The sequence below is a fragment of the Lates calcarifer genome, linkage group LG17, assembly GCF_001640805.2.
Source record: "Lates calcarifer isolate ASB-BC8 linkage group LG17, TLL_Latcal_v3, whole genome shotgun sequence".
Classification (NCBI taxonomy): Eukaryota; Metazoa; Chordata; class Actinopteri; family Centropomidae; genus Lates; species Lates calcarifer.
In genome coordinates, this window is record NC_066849.1 from 20,745,996 (window position 1) to 20,764,319 (window position 18,324).

General features: G+C 39.3%; 1 protein-coding gene across 2 annotated transcripts in view; it reads right to left on the reverse strand.

Annotated features, from left to right (window-relative positions):
• raver2 (ribonucleoprotein, PTB-binding 2) overlaps window positions 1-18,324 on the reverse strand; it is a 93,964-nt gene that overhangs the window by 45,410 nt on the left and 30,230 nt on the right. The window lies entirely within an intron of this gene.

An 18,324-nucleotide genomic window follows, 5' to 3' on the forward strand; every position in this document is an offset into this window, starting at 1 on the left:
ACAATAGGCACTGCTGAGAATGGTTGTGCATTGAGTTTCAACAAAACATAACTACAGCGCTTACTGGCGCCCAAAGTGTCAAAAGACAACAGACAACAGACAACAGACCTCATTTGAATTGTAAACATCTAGCAATGGTATTGTACTAAGAGACTGTAGGCAAGGGCAAATAAAACATACAACAAATACAAATAAAAAATTCTATTTGTGTAACCATGGGGATGTAATTCAAATGTATTGTGATAAGCAACATGTGCTAAGATTTTAACTGAATTGCGTCACTTCTTTGTACCCATAGGAGATCAGGTGCATTAATGATTCACAGTACAGTGAAACAGGACAAGATTCACCCAGTTTGGAAATTTTTCATACTAGGAAACCAAAACAACCTGATATAATGCAGTGCCATGTTAGCCATGGCTCAGGTTTAGGCTGGTCAAACTATGAAACAGTAAAAGTAGTCTGTGTGATTTTGGAGTGATCTGTCCAATTGCATTTTCAACAACTAAAGACAGGTGTGCCATGCACTATGAAATTTTGACCTGGAGGAAAATATCACCGTGCCTCAGGACAATGCTGCTTTGTCCATGCAGAGCCACCACCTGTGGTCATCCAGCTGTCTGAGAAAACAATTCTATGTCTTTTATCAAAGCTCCAACCCAACCTGTGCTGATCCTGACCAAAAAATAATGCACATATTGTACTCCACTCTACTTCAAAATAGAGCCTGAACGATAAATTGCCCAGACATATCAGTATCAGTATATATGTTGGCTTAAGTCCCTTAAGTATGGAAAATGCCAAAGATATGCTTAGAAATGGTAGCTCCATTCTGTAGTTTCGCTATCAGAGACTAGTGGCAAGTATAAAATGTCCAGGCCAGTACATTTCTAGATGACTATTGGTTACTATTTTAACCCCTAAAATATCAGTATCATTACCAGCCCCCCAAAATCCTGTATTAGGGCTATCCATGTGTTAGGGTTTTACTACTGTACATGTCCACTACTACAATGTATGAACTGGCTACTACTACTGATGACTCCATTGTATCCACTGCCTGCTCTGTTGTCAGTGGGGCTGACGATACAGTCAAAATTAAATAACATAATAGTGACATAGTGATTGATATGATAACATTCCAATTAAAGTAACAGTGTTTTCAATATATATTTATGGACATCATCAGTCACAAGAAAGCAGAGGCAGTCTTTGAGTATTTTTGCACACACAAGTGTCCTGATCATGACTGATTTTTTAAGTACCCCATTCATGTGTCCCTAAAATGATGCTACATGTTGAAGTGAACGTGAAAGCCTGACAAATGGTAGTGTGGAGGATCACTTGTAGCTCTTGTTTTCCATTACTGGTGACGAGACAGAGAAGCCAAATCCAGCAGTTAGTGTTATAATGGAGGTAGCCAAAACCAAAGAAGATTCATCCTCAAATACTGAGATAATTCTCCATAAAGAATTCAGTCTGTATTGAATGACAAATCCAAGAGCCCAAGACAGTGATTGATAACCTGGACAACGTGATATTAAGTACATACAGGGAGATAAAGCTCACTGTATCCTACAATTCACACTCATATATAAGGAATATTGCAATCTGGATTTCGTTTTTCATAATGAGCAGGAAATAAACAATTTTTTCCAGCTTCAAATGGACATAAAATGTTGTTGTGAACAAAAGATATTACTAGCACATAGAAAGCTATGGCCAAAATTGTCATAACTGCCAAGTTTTGTTTTTGGACTGACCTCTAAGGGGCACAAAAGACCCCCTGGGTATTTGGCACCATTATACGCCTTCACCACTGTGACGAATCAAACAGGTATGCAAATTTGGTATTTGCTTCTATACTCAAAGTGGGCGAAATTGAGTATTTTTTTTTAGCTATTGCAGACTGAACAGCAGGTCTTTTACAGCCTACACGTCTCAATCTGCATAAATATATGTGTATGTGTTTGTGTTTGAGCCTGTTCTGAGTCAATGTGTATATGTTCTGTGGTCACATGTGGAGAGCAACCCCCTGAAAGAGCAAGAAAAATTAATTAAGTAAGGGAATGAGAGATGATTCACACACTCTGGATAAATGCTCCAGGCCTTAAATCACCATGAACACCTTCAGAACAATTCAGCGACAAAAGTAACATCACATATTGCCAAGTTCTATGTTTGATACGGAGTGCACAACACACAGTCTGGCCCCACAGGAAATGGAAAGCTGAAAGCTAAAGTTTAGGTACCAGGCCCACAAATCACTGAGTGAGTGATTGTTGAATTATTCAAATGAAAACACTGGCAGCTGGTGTCTCTGCCACTCATAATGAGGGTGCAACACAGCCAAAAAACATCAGAACGATGAGTGATTTTTGGTGCTTCAATCGAACCAAACCAATGCAAACTACGATTACTCAGTCGTAGCTGGTTACGTGGCTTCAGTTTCAATCATTATTTAAACAAATTCTCACGTGGAAAACTCTCCCTCAAGAGTCAAATTCTCTGTACCTGTAGAATTAAAAAGGTGGTTGTGAAATGTTTAGAGCATGCTAATACTAGAGCTTGACCTGAAGGCACGGCAAAAACTATTTCAAAACTAGAGATAGGAAAATAAAAAGTTCTCAAAAATACTCCTGAGTCATAATCCACTTTTCTACCATTATTGTCTATGTTCAGTATGCTCCAAACAATCCTCCCATCAGCATAGCTAAATTTGCCATTTCAAAAACAGAGCCTCAGAGCAATGAGGAAGCAACAGCACAATACAAACGTATTGAATTTAGCTCTGCTGAAGAGAGATGACAACTGTTTAGAGCAAAATGAACATACAAATCAACAGCGGAGAGGTGGATTGTGCTGCAGGAGTGATTTGAGAAGTTTCTAGTGATGTTTTGGGATGTGACTCAGGGTCATTATTGAAAACCATTGTAAATCCACAGCAAATGGAGCAGCTGTTCTGTACAGGAGCAAGCTACTTTTATAGCCACCTTTCAAGCTTAGAGGAAGTAAATTTTTCTTAAAACACAGATTTTGGTGTCATATTCCTTGAAGACACAGCTTGATGGCACACACAGGCTTTATTGTGTCATACAGAGGTGTCAAACCTACACTAGATACAGTAATCCTATATGTTGCCAGCAAGTTTAACGTTAAACCAAATATGCACAGAAATTTAAATGCATCTTGTTAGGGTATATAGGTAGGCAAGGTTGCACCTTTAGTTATTTTTTTGATCAAGCAATTAATTGTAGAAGTCTACAATGTGAGAAGATAATAAAAAAAATTGTCTATCATATTTCCCAACACGATGTTTCGTCTCACTAACAGTCCAAAACCCAAAAATATTACATTTACAACAAGATACAACACATACAAAAGCTTCAAATCCTCACATTTCAGAGGCTGGCAGCAAAGAAATTTTCCTGGATAACCAACTTCAATGATTAATCAAGACTGTTTTCAGTTGATTTTCAACTATTTGTTTCAGCATTTAAGAAGTTACGGATAATCTGGACATTGTCTCAGTGCTGGTATCATGCACTACATTCCCTTTCTACTCAGGTGTTGGCTGTCAAATCAAAATGTTTTCAATAGTGAACAGATGAGATCTGGAGGTGGCTTAACAACATCTGTAATGCAGGACGCTCCCACTGACCTGCTCACTAACACCACCTCTTTTATCTTACATCAAAGCTACAGAAGGTATTTACATACCAACCACGCCAATCTATCAAAATAAAAGTAGACAGACTTTTCAAGTCACAGTATGAACTGCTCTGTATGAGCAGACATCTACGACAGGGTGTATGTGCAGATCATGTAAGGTGTTGGAGTGTTGGATGGAAAATATTAGCAAAAAGATGTTGAAATGAGTAACAACTGGGACATCTGCTTCACAGGCGTCTTTTAGTTTGCACAGAGAACATCATCGTAGGCAGATCTAACGCAAGGTCAGGATCGGGCTCACACACAGAGAATCCATCCCCACCTCTGTGTACCTTCATCTATCAGCTTGTCTGTATTTGGCTTTCTCCCCCTGGTGTTTGTGTATCTCTATTGATCTCTCTGTATTGTCTTATGCTGCCTCTTCTTCCCACCTTATTCCACTCTGACCGCTGTATTTCTTCACATCTATTGGCTGCATGCCGGTCTGTCTTTTGGACTCTCTCTCTACCACTTCTCTCCCAGTTTTTCCATCTCCATTTCTTTTTCCCTCTGTCTGTCTTCAGATACCGCCTCCACCCAAATCAATTACCTCAAACCCCATCTAATACTCTTACAGATGCACACACTCACACATTCTGTAATGGATCTCTTACACTAAGCTGAGAGCCTAATCTGGTTTTAACCCGCTAAGTATGCTACCTAACATTAGGCATTATGAGGAGATGGAGAGAATATGGTTTGGGTTTTATGCTAAAGCTTTCTCTCTCCCTCTCTCTGTTGCCTCTAATGACAGAGTGCAGCCCGACAAGCGGGGGCTGACATCAAATCCTGCTCAATACTTTCTCCAGCAGTGAAAGGGAGAACTCTAAGACTCTTAAATAGCTTACAAAATAATAATATAATTTATAGGCTGGCAATCACTGAGTGGGCTACCAAGTGAACTTTGTCAAAGAAAAAGGAAAAGAGAAAACATGAAAAAAAAATTACACAAAAGTGCCAGCGTCTTAATTATGGGTCTCCGCTTCTGAACATGTCGATTATTCCCCATGTTCCTATGAGGAGTGTGTAGGGGCACAGGAAAAGAAAAGAAATCTTCCGTTGAAATCACCTCGAAGGCTGCAATTCTGCTGCCACGTTCCCCCGTTGAAGGAGCTAATTAAAAACAGGGGAGTTACAACCGGCGCAGCGGACCTCTGAAACTCGAGAGGCCGGGTCCTCATGCTGTGTGCAAGGTGGCCCTGCTGTTTCATCTCAGCCCCAAGGCAAAGATGAAAGTCTCAGGTGGAGAGAGGAGTCTCATGGAAATATACAACTCAGCGGGCAACATAGGGGGAAAATGCTCCAGAATCGAAGTTCAATTCACATTTGTTTTGATCATATAACCACTTACATGAAGCTGTGCAATACTATGGTTTATGACCAAATACCTGCACAACCAATTACATTCCCGTCAGTCTCCACTGTACGTTGGTTTTTATGCTAATTAGCAAATGGTAGCATGCTAGCAGGCATGTCATACTGGAGCAGTAATAATGAGTGTCTGACTTTGATTTGGATGATGTCAATGCAGCATCAGCTAAGATGGTGAACACGATAAATGTTACACAGACAAAAATACTATCAAATTTGCATTTTCATTAGTTAGCATACTAAAATGAAATGGCCTCTTAAACATCAACTTGTCAAAGCTCAAAAATAAAGTATACAAATAACAGATATCTTAACCTTAATAAAAATTCTACAACCTACACGCTGCATAATTTCTCAAGTAAAGGTGAAACTTGTGACCCAAGAGCAACATTTCAGAACAATTTAAATGAGAAATTTCACTAAGCCTGGAAGTCATCTTTTTTTTTTTAATGATACCTTTATCCTTTACAGGCCATCATGTGATAAATTATAATTTTATCCATTTCACAGATCCTCATCTCTGTTAAAGGTGAAAAGTTGCTTGAGTAATGATGTTGAAGATTTCAATTTGCTTTAGAGATGAAAGGCGGATAAGAGGAAACCATGGGAGCTGTGGACGATGTTTAGAAATTACATCATCATTGCAATTTCAACCTGAACCAAGGTTATATTATCTGCGTGTGAGGTAGCACCGACAGGCCAGGAAGAATGAGCTCTCTCTGGATCTGCTGCTCTTCTGCTATTTATCAATTTCTCTTTCTCTCTCTCCGTCTCAACGCACACACACACACCAGTCAGAGTGCTGAGTCTCATCTGTATCATCCTAACAATGAAGCCCCCAAGGATGTTCCTGACTGTGGATTGCAGAGTGTATAAATCCTCAGATCACAGCAAACATCATCTCTGAGGGGATAACAGCTTTGATCTGAAAGGCTAGCCAAACATTTGCATTGTCCCTCAGCAAAAGAGATTCCACAAATATTGATTTAAAATGATAACAATAAAGAAAACTAGACAAGAGTGGAAAAATGTTAAGTGGCTCTTTTGACAAACATCTTAGCATCAACTACCTGTGGTAAAATACCATCAGCAAGTATGTCTAGAAATATAGAACAGACACACCCGCTAAAACGGCCAAAACACAGCCTTGATAGTGGCTCTTAGTTGTGTAGCACCAATAAATCCTCATCCTCCTTTGCATCTGTGGCTTTATTCCTGCCCGCCGTTCGCTGCCACAGTATCTACATGAGTAAACACTTCAGACAAGCTGTATCCTCCTCCCTCATCCTCTGCTCTCTCTCCCTCTCTCTCTCTCCAGCGCTCCTCTCATCCTCAGAGCCCTTTGTCTTCCAACACGTCGGCCCTCCCACACGCTCCTCTCCATCACTACCACCACCTCCTCTTGATTCTGTTTCTGGGCTCCTACCGTTTCCATCCATCAGTGCCTCACCCCCTACAGTCCTCCAGCCTGCAGCCACTTCCACGGCAGTACTAGAGGGGACTTCAGGTGTTGCTTCAATAGATTTTAATCATTGTGAAATAAGTATTGCTTAAAAAAAAAGACTCATTATGCAATGATGTTTCAAAAGCAATGCATGTAGCACTTTGGATATCAGTAAATCATTGCCTCATTTACTTTGATGAACAGTGAAACACAAAGGTGTAGCACTCAAGTCCAGTCTCAGCGTCTCTCAACTTGTCTCAGTGTCGTGTTCTGAGTTGGACTTATCTTAGTCTTCATTACTGGTCTGCTTATTATACTGATCAAGTTCAATTTCCTTTTTTTGTTGCTTTTTGGAAAGCAGGCTGCTCTTTTCAAATGTTCTTCTCTGTCATTTCTTAGACCAGGTAATGCTTGTTTTTCATTGTGTGTTCGTTTAACAACCACTGGTTTCAAATGTGTAGTTGTATGCACAAAACACTATGAAGAGCACTGAATAGGTACAATTTTCTTTTTGGTCCTTGTCCTTGTTTTGTCTTGAACCTCATTTAGCAGCAATGGACTCAACTAAAATAGTCCCAACTACACCCCTGGTATAAAGTAAAGAGAAAAGAGTTCTACTTGCCTCTACAGTTTATTTCACACATTATGCCGCTTTATAGGGTTTGTCAGAAAAAAAGGGCCCTGTTCTTCCAGCATAAATGAAACCAAAGTTTTCAAAAACAAATGTTCTCCAACTCCTCACCAACTGGCTATTCCTCAAAGAACAAAAACTCCTGACAACTGTCAAAAAAAAAAAAAAAAAAAAAAAAAATCTCAGTTCTCTCTATTTTGTGTTGAAAACCAATCTTTGTATTCTTGTTCCAAACCCAACTAAAGGCTGCAGTATGTTTGATCCTGGCCAGAGGTCGTTAAGACAATGGAAAAGTTTCACACATCCACAGCGTAACCAAGCATATCAGTTAGATGTTCCTCTTGTCTCATCTAGTTTTGCAATGTCAAAAAATACCACCACTCACACCAGTGGGTATGTGCAACCTAACAACTGTGGAGATGCTGTGATCATTCAGACAAGAAGTTTTGAAATCTGAAGGTAACATTGGTACATAGCTCCCAAAAATAATATCACTTCCAGAGCTAGCAGTTTTACAGAGGAAAATATTAATATTTACGAGTAGTGAGACCTTTATGTGCTTGTTGTTCTTGTTGTTATCAGTTGTAGTAGAAGAATTCCAATTTTTACATTGAGGTATGCAAGGTTGGTGGGTGGGTGTTTGATGTATAGATGGACAGAGAGATGGAGAAACAGATAGATGGATGAGATGCATAAGAGGCAGCGCTGAGTGGACCTAACACTCTGCATCTCTTCAACAAGCTGCCCACTCAGCCCGCCCACAGCTACATTGTTCAAACAGCCACTCTGTCCCTCTTTGAAACATTTCACTCTAAAAATGGATGCATCGTTTAACATATTCACAAATGTGGTTTTGTGTGCTTAAATACTGTTTTGTAGTATGCATATGGAATTTTGCATTTCTAGTGAAAAGACAGTCATGAGTGTAAACAATACTGTTTTTGTTTTACATTTACAGTCGTTTGAACAAATGATCAAAGTCAAGTGCCGCTGCTCTAACAGCTTAGAGTTTGAGAAAGTTTATCATCAGTTGCAAATATGTTTGGACGGTAAATAACAGCGATCTCTCCCCTGTTGGCCATTGTATCACAAATTCATCATCTATTGATCTTCTAGCAGATCCCTCTACCTCTCTCATTTTTCTTCTTATCATGCCATTCCTCCATCTGTCCCCCTTTTTTATTATTAGTCATACAATCTGTCATTTCTTAGCCAATCCTAACCTTCATCCTCTATCCATCACCTCAGTTCCTTCACATTCTACCACCTCCCACTCCTCAAAATGTTTTGTCCATCACCTCTCCCCTCCTCTCCTTCCTTCCCTGCTTATACTACTCTCCTTTACCACTCTTCCTCCTCAGACTCAAGTTTAAAAGAATGATCATATGAACTGTGATAACCACATACCTTAAATGTAATTCTGCAACTAACAGTTATGTTCTTTACTGATTTGATGCTAATGTCCAAATTAGTGAATATATCAGTTATATATCATCATCTTGAGATGGCTTGTTCTGTCTGACCAACAGATCAAAGCCCAAAGATTCAGTCTGTTATTGTATGTGATAAGATCTAGAATAACTGCCTCGCAGCTGTATGCCTCTGCCAACCAATCAAGTTGCAGTTTACATCCATCCATCCGTCCATACTCATATAATATACCTAGTTCAGACTTTGAAGGAATTTAATATATTTTATAATAATCAGTGTATGCATTTTTGAGTTAGCAGTTCATCTGTGAGTCCAAGTGAACGTTTGTGCCAAAGTTGAAGAAATCACTTTGATGTCACATTCACAAGAATGGGATGGACAACTTGAAAACATAATGCCTCAGGCGATGGCTATCATTGGTGTGGAGACATAAAAAGCATCAAATTCTCTCAATTGAGAATCTGAAACCAGAGAATATCTGCCACTTTTAATTCAAAGGAATTATTCATTTATCAAAATAGCTGCCAATTCACTTTCTGTCCATTCACTTATCAACCACTTGTTGCTACTTAAGTCTTATCTTAAATCACAAAACTGGCAAATAATATTCAAAAACATGTCACCATGTGAAGGTGGACTTAAACTTTAGTGTGATCTAAAGCTGCAACAATTAGTCAATAAACTGACTGCGTGTTCAGTTGAAGTGAAACCATGCACCTGTGAAAATGTCTCATTTGACTGAATTAACACTCATATTAACACCTGTAAAAACAATGCACACCACAAAGACCAGAAGCTTCCGCTTTCTCAGAAACTGCGCTTATAAAGGGAATCAGTGTAACAATGAAACGATTTCTCTAATGACAAACTGATGACATTTTGATTCTTTAAGTAATACATTTAAAGCATTTAAATGAGTACAACAGAAAGAATGCTTTAACTACATTATAGCTCATTTGGTCTCACTGTCCTTTATTTCTTTCACTGACAATCAATCATCACACACCGACAATGAAAGACAAGAAAAAAGAAACAGGAACAAAAAAGAAAATATGAATATTCAAAACTGTATCCTGACAATACCTCAGGGAGGCACAGAAGGTATACTTCCTCTTTTGGTGCACTCTGAAGACACCAGCTGTGTGTGTATGTGTGTGTGTATAAATGTGTGTTTTTCTTTTCTGTGGTCAGCTGGTTATCATAAGCCCCTATCTTTTGTGTGCATCTGTGCACTCCTTAAACACAGAAAGCAAGGCTGAAGGCCCTGATAACACTGACCCCAAGTATCAGACCTTAACAGTATGTGTTGTGAGTGTGTCCTCCACATGTGTGCTCAAGGGCATCTGTGTATATCCGTGCAAAAGCATTCAACCACAAGAGTGAGATCATGTGTCGCTGTGTGTGTGTGTGTGTGTGTGTGTGTGTGTGTGTTTATGATTTGTGAATTTTTCATGTGCACTGGTGTGAACCTCAGATAAGACAAACACCGCCGGCACCAACTGTAGCTACTGATGAGAGAAACCTGAGGGTTAATACACAGTATAAGGTAATGAGACATCTGCATCACCCCGCATTTCAGGGATATATACTATATTCTGGGGCTCTGACTAATGATTATCTAATTGATTGTCTGGTCTTTATAACTTTAGGAAACTGTGAAAAATGTCCATCATAATGTCCCAGAGCAAAATGGTGTCATAAAATCTTAACACAAACAAACTGAATGTAAATCAAATGTAGATTCAAAAATCACTATACTGCTGTTGGACAGGTGACAGGAAGTGATGACGAAAGGTGCCGCACACAGACCACGGCAAGTACTGGTAATTATTACACAAATAGCCAACTACAGTCCAGAGTCTGGTACCTGTCTGTAGCCCAGGGGTCTGGAGCCACTGCCCTACACAACTGTCTGCAAGGAAATATTTTGAAATATAGAATATGGTTGAATCAGTAATATAAAAACCTTTCAGATTACACTGAAGGTAGGTTCATTAAAATCAGTATCAATATGTATGCTGCGTATGTCAATCTACAATGACATGACTGAGAGACTGTTTGATAATAATATGCATAGACTTCTGGATGTACAGGAACAATGTGGCAGCCTCTGGTGTATCTATATTACCGTTTTACATTTGTCCCAACATTATACAATTTGGGTCCCATAATTGACAGTTGCCTTATAATGAGCAAAAGGTAGGGACCTATAATGCTGGGGAGAACCAGCAAAGAAAAGAGAACCATCACAACCATCATCATCATCTTGTTCTTCTCTCTTGGTGAAGTTTTTTTTAACAAGCTGAGGCATGTGCGTGGGGGTACTTATCGCTTCATTAGCTGCCCACAGCACACTCAGAATAAAGGATACACACAGAGGGAAAGCACACACACCAACACGAAATATGATGTGACATATTCACATATTCAGTCAGCCTGACAGCAAGAGGTAAGAGGTACAGTAACAGGGGCCTGTGTGTGTGTCTCTTTCTCTGTGTGATCAAAGATAACAGCCGCATCACATTTGCGTGGCCTGTGCTGATTTGCATTTAGTGATTCACAAGGAGACAGATGGACAGATGATGACAGAGAGGGAGAAAAAGAAAAAGAGGAGGGGAGGAAGAGAGGGAGGGAGAGGAGTGAGATGCAGAGAGAGAGAGAAAGAGAGAAAGAAAGAAAGAAAGAAATTAAGAAAGAAAGAAAGAAAGAAAGAAAGAGAGCAGTGACAAGCTGCTGTCCAGGGAAGCAATTAGACGGACTCGGCTTCTGTCACTAAAGACAGGAAGATGGAGAACAAAAAGTGAAGAATAGAAAAAGAGCAGTGAGTCTCATAATGACTCTGTTAGCTGGTGTTGTGTGGTCCTGTGAGAACACCACACAGACACACACACACAAACAAGAACACATAAAGGCACATGTCTTGCTCTACTAAAAAGCCAAATCCTCAACTCCATTTACTAATGCCCTAATTTGAATAATTGCTCTTAATGTGCAGTAAAGCAGAAGCACAGTCATGAGTAGTCTCCCTTCAGAACACTGGTCACGTAAAAACCTTCTTCAGCTTTGTCATTACAAAGAAAAATTATGGATGTTGATACAGGAGTTACATAACCATGCAGGAACATGGGGTGTGTTTGAAATGAGGATATAGTTTTATAACATTCTTACATTGTGTAAGGATATTTCTTGGCGGGAGGGGGTAGGGTGGTGAATAGACAGATCAAAATTCACTCGTCCTTTAAGGGTGTTTTCATATTAGGTACAATTGCTTCGTACCGTGCCGGAGTATGACTGCCCCCCACCTCCACTCCCCTGCTGCTCTGCTCAGCTTTTCACATTAGTATTGTTGTCCTGTACCAGACTACAATTGATACACACGCCAACAAACATAAAGAAGAACAAGAGAAAAACTACACTGCACATTCTAAATAGCAGTACGCTTCCATGTTTGGTACAGTTGTTTTCACACCTGATGTGAACTGTACCGGAGTACACATGAACCATACTCAAAAGCTCCTTTTTTAGTGCAGTGCAAAGTGTTCACACTGATCAAATATATTGGACTTGAGGTCAAGTGGGCTCGGATCCAGGCCCAGGACCCTGATGTGAAAACCCCGATGAGAGACTGCAAATCTGTCAGTGTTAGTATATTGCAATTTTATTAATGACTATTATAATAGGAAAATATTCCTAGCTCTTCATTTATTTATTTAGTAATCTAAATTAATGTATCCTTATTATCTGTGTTTTCTGCCGCTCTAAATCTTAAAAAAGTAATGAACTGTAATGATGTTGTCAAAATGATGACTTATTATTTTGTGATGTTTAGGCTCAGGCATGGCTTGCTTTTTATTGATTTAGATTCAAGTTCTGCCTATTGCCTCAAATTCTTATCAAATCCTGATTCCAATTCTTGTCAATGTGAAAGAAAAGAATTTTAATTGTGTTGGAAGGAAAAAAACAACTTCAGCAGATTCATGCAGTCAAAAACAGAAGCTTGGCATAAATGATGTATAAGGAAAACACCATCATTCCCTACTCTCTATGCAAGTCGAATGTTTGCCTTTGTTTTACAGCACTAGGAATACCAAAAAAAAGGACATACATCCATGCAGCAGCAAAAGCTTCAAAATGGTAAACATACTTGCAAATCATGAATGCGCTCTAACAAATGAACAACAACCAATGTACAGGGAGGTACATTAAGGTTAAAATTCTCTAATTGAAGGAGTTCATGAGCAGAAACAGGAAGCACGCTTGATAAATACTTAAATATTTAAATATATTTGAGGCTGGTTCCAATACAGAGCTGTGGTGCTGCATGTAATGAGCTTAATGTTATTCAGACATTTGTAGAAACCCCAGGCAGTGAACCACAGCCATTCTTCTGACCGTCATCTTCCATGTTCCACTTCTAAACTAAATGCACCCTCCCAGACATCACAAACAACTATCAGCCCAGCTAATCACCTTTCCATTCAGCAGCATCATTACCAGAGCAGAATACAAAAGCACAAACCAACAGCAACCCAAAGACAAAGATATTCATCTTTGTGAGAAGTTGTGAAAACAATTAAGGCAAAAGAATAGCCTTTTGATGCTAACACAACCAGAGGAAAGAAGATGGGAGTAAAAAAGAACAAAGAACAGCTTAATGAGTGTTTTCATTGCAACTTTGTGCCATTAGAAAAGTATAAATGATGGATGGTGTTACTTCTGTGACTACAGGACAAGTCACTGGGACCATATTTCCCCCCGCAGCTTGTGTATTTTTGTATTTTGTCCACACCGTCACACACACAAAGCAACGGGCCAATGAGCTTTCTGCCAGCATATGTTGTCTTCATTACTGGACAGCGCAGCGACAAACACAAAGGCCTCTATTGAAAAGCAGGGATTCCCAGGATAACCCTCGCTATTGTATTCCCAGATCCCTGGTTCCGCAGTACTGCCGAATTAGTACACATACCTCTGGACTGGTGGTGTCATATGGAAGCGGCTAGCTTGCTGTGCCTGGTTGATTAGCTGACCGAATGGTTGGTTGGTTGGATGGATGGATGGATGCCTGCAGATTCCTAACCGTGCTGGCAGACAGCTTCATGTGCCTGTCTGCGGGTACATATGTAAATGTGTGCATCTGTGTGCCTGTCGAGCTGCCTGTCTGTCATTCTGGCATTCAATCTTAACAGCAGAGACCTGATTCCAAACCAAAACAAGCCTCAAACTTTTTAAATATACAGTACTTAAAAAGTAAAGTTTGCCCAAAAGTCAACTGTCTTCCTGACCAGCATTTTAAACAGTTTTCACACCAACAACATTTGCTCTTGAGGAACATTATTGTGAAGCTACACTTCCTTTCTGCTGGTCTCTGATCTCAAATGAGTTGTGGATATAAATAATAATTAGATGATTAACACTGATGACACGGATCGCTGCCTGAGGCCATCGAAATGATTGGCGGTGGAAATGGATCATGTAAGATAGGATCTCAAAATTAGAAATAAATAATTTAAACTCATTAGGCTATGAATTTGCATATGAATTTTGTTTGGTCTGTTCTGAGAAAATCAAGGGAGAAATCGAAAGTATTAAAATCAAACATGCACAGTGAACAAACCAATTTCAAAGACAAACACACACACCGTCATTTATCAAAAAGCTTCTGGCAACAGGTGAATTGAAACGTTTTGGATGTGAAGCCCAAAATTTAAATTAAACATTAACAGAGCTGCAATCTGAATCTGAACAAATCAGCAGCCAACTTATAATCTGCTCTGAAAATGAGATTTTATCCAGCGCTGGCAATCCCACCAGATAGTAATGTGGGCATGGAGACTGATAATGATGGATGCTTAACTTTTTGAATTCGGGCCATGGGCCAGCTAACAAGCAGCTGGTAAAGTGCCTGAAATTTGCTAATGGTGAGGAAAGGATGTACGGAAAGAGAGAAGTAAGGGAAGGAGGGACTGAGAGGCTGGAGTAATATGTGCGAAGGAGGCACAGAGCAAAGGACAATGTGAGGATTAGATACCTTTTGGGGGGATATCTTGGCAATAAGAAGTGTTTTGGTTAAAAAAAAAAAAGAGAGCAGGTAGGAGAAAAGAGGAAGCAGCAGAGGTAGTGGATACTCTCCTTGTGTGTGTGTGTGTTGGGAGGGTGGGTGTTTAAGGAAAAATCATCATTAGTCGAAGAGCTGAAGCGACAGCCCGAAGCAAAGCCACAAATGGAGACACGGAGATACATATACACACACACAGTGGGACACGCTTAAACACACACATTAACACAGATATGTGAACTGCAGGACACACAGGCATAAACACTCCCATCAGTATGACCTAATAAGTCCAACAGTGGAGGCTGGCTCAGTGGACTGACACAGTCATGAGGTGCAGATGTATGCCAAAGCTGTTCTGAGCAGTACATTTCAATTAGAGCTGAGGTCGGCAATGAGCCAGAGGAGGTTCCACTAGCTAGTTACCACACTAACAGTGAGAAAAACACCTCAAGGAAACATAAGACAGACAGAGGACAACAGTTTATCAATGTAATCTCTCTTGCTAAAGAGAAGGAAATTCAATTAGAGCAAACGAAGAGAACAATTGTATACTATGAGTAAATTACCATGAGGTCAATTGCTAATGTATCCAGAAAGAATTATCTTCAGAGTAATTAACACCTATATCCAAGGAGACGCTGGTTACATACACCTAAAGGAAAAGGACTGTAACACTGAAGTAATTTAAATGCTATTACAAACATGGTTGCAAATGTGAGTTTTAATAAGATGACTGCTAATTATCAGCAATTTTCCACTACAGAAGAGGGTATCATACACAAGAACTTTTCAAGAGACAGCCAAACAAAGTTCCTCCTCATTCAGTATATGTCAATAATTTTGCCTGACCAATATAGCAGCCAATATTAGCTTATTAAAGATATACCAGTGTATATTTGAGCTGAACAGTAACAACAAATTGAAGCACAGAGAAGGTACATATATGTTTGAAACACTTTAGAAATACAGGTGCACCAGCTTGATCAGCTGGATCAATATCGCCCCAGACACATCACTAATAATGCAGCTTTATTTGTCCCAGTGGGTTCCATGCAATGAGGTAGCTGTAACAGATTTTATCTGTCTCTTATGTTGGAAAAAGAGTCCAGTGATATTGGAGTGGTACTCCATATCAGCAAATACTGAGTTCAGATATTAAAAATGGGTCCTCAGTGAGAAAAGGTCAGATCAGTGAATCTGTGAAAAGTATAATCATTATCGTTTGTCTGCAAGAAAGCACAGACAGGTTTATTTTTCCGCTGGTAATTGATAAGGATCCCTTAAACTAATTTAAGGGTTCCCTTTAAATAGGTTTGATGTTCTCTGGCACACAATTTATTATTGGCCTCAAAAATTCAGTGTCAATAAAGCTATAGTGTACGTCTGTCGAGAGGAACAGCTTCAAAAATCATGATCACATATTATAAACTGACTGCATTTACTTAACACAATAAACCAACAAGGATATGGTGAACCATGGCTCTAAATAAGCTACACAAGTTCTCAGTTTTCTTGACAGGAACAATGGCCAATTTTATGAAAGTAAAACAAAGTAGTAAGAAAAATAACAGTGTCCATGATAAGTTGATTTTTACTCATCACTGCACATGATAAATGTAAACTAAATGTAAAACTAAAAGATGGTGCAACACTTGTTTTTCAACTTTCTACTTCTCTAGATTAGAAAATTATAGAATTAATTTCATTTTCTATATTTGGGTTGTCATTTTTTTCTTTTTTGCAATAAAGCTCTGGTTTTGGTTATTATAATTACACAAAGTTAAAAATAGTTGTACATGGTCACAACTTTGCTTCAAGTCAGTTTGAGTTTTAAAATGGGGGTCATTATTTTCAGTCCATATACATGAAATGCAATGGGGTCACATGCACCCATCAGCCACAAGTGATGGGTGATAGTGAAAATCAAACAAGGTGTAAAACCGGTCTTCTCAGTCTTACAATGAACTCGTCTCTAAAAGGACTTCCCAAGTACACACAAACACACACACATTTAAAACACACACAAGGACTCTTACACTCCCAACTGACCAACTTAGCATTGAAAAAAAAAAAAACTGTGCATGCTCAACTGTGTCTGCATGTGAGATACACTCAGCTCAGGGAATACTTTTGCATTTCACATCAATTATAAAAATCTGTCTGCACACATACAACCACATTACCATTTTCTGTTCCCTGGGGGGGATGGTGCCATTTTTGATCCACACCTCCTCGACAGCAGAGTCTGACCCATATGGGTTTCTTAAATACCAGAATTGATGTTTGGAGATAACAATAAAAAATGACTGTGGACTGTGTGTGACCTGGTGAACAAACGTCTATACAACAGTCTCTTGATGTTAGAGGTCTGAATGTAGTTCAGAGCCTCTGTGGGGACACATCCTCTCTACTTCACGCTTCCTGGATCTGGTCTTATTTTACCTCATTGTTTTTGTTCATTTCTTGGCACAAATGTTTTGACCAAAATGTCGTTTTCTTGACTAATCACACACTGATTATTTCTGTGTAATGCAGACTACCATTGTAAAATAAAATTTTCCATAAATTACCAAAAAGCAAACAATGTTTTCCATTTTGGAACACCTTTGTGGGAAAATTAAAACAGAGTTCACAAAGGGAACTTCCATTATCTCAGTGTGATTAATATTTCATCATGCATTTATTACAGAGCCTAGGGGCTGATAACAACAGCAGAAAGATATATAAAACCAATATAAAACCAATTTCATATTTTAAGCTAATTTGACTGATAACACCTGTGTTTTGCATTACAATGACAAAATGTGCAACAGGGCTCAATATTTTCTCTATTATCACAAGAATCTGTTAAACTAATTTTATGAGGGGTGTTAATTCTTCAAGTGCGCCTAGTTTGAATCTGATGAAAGATTATCAACCGTGCAGCATGATTTGTAGGCAAATAATCCCACATCATAAAAAATTTAACATTTTTCCAATTTACCTCGCGGGGAAAGTGAGCGAACTCACTGACCTGACGATCACCTCTGCCTTGTTAAAGCTGAACAAACTACATCAAAGCCAGCTACATCCTCGAAGATAGATGAACAGATTACCTAGCAGAGCTAAAGCTACTTTACCTGACTAATTCTCTGCTGTGAGCTCAGCAGCAAAATGAACTGAGATTGATTACGCTCATTCTGTCAATCCCTGTCTCTCCCTTCACCACCTGCTGATACAGTGAGCCAAAACCCAGCCCCACTCTCAGGTTAGTGTCTGTTCTATGCTGGAGTCCTGTATCTTATTAATCACTGCTAACATCAAGAGCTATTAAGTAGAAGACTAGTGCAGTGCCCAGTCAGAACGTGCCTGTTGATAGGGGTTAATAATACCAAGGAATCCTTTATGGGATGCAGTGTGTGGTCAGTCATCTTGTTTTTTTTTTTTTTAATTACTGGAGTTGGTCGCACCACTCTGCTTCAAAAGCACCTGGTTGATGGCACAGAAGAACGTGCTGTTGCAGTTGAGTTCTGCCTATATTTTAAAACCCTGGCATCTGGCTTTTTTTCATGACACGTAGAAAAGCAATGTTTGAAGATTTCTTGAGAACCACTTCACAGTCGACATCAGTTTGGGTCCTCGACATCACACTCACCAAGTCTGAAGTCAATCGGGTTGTCAAGGAAATCAAGATTTTAG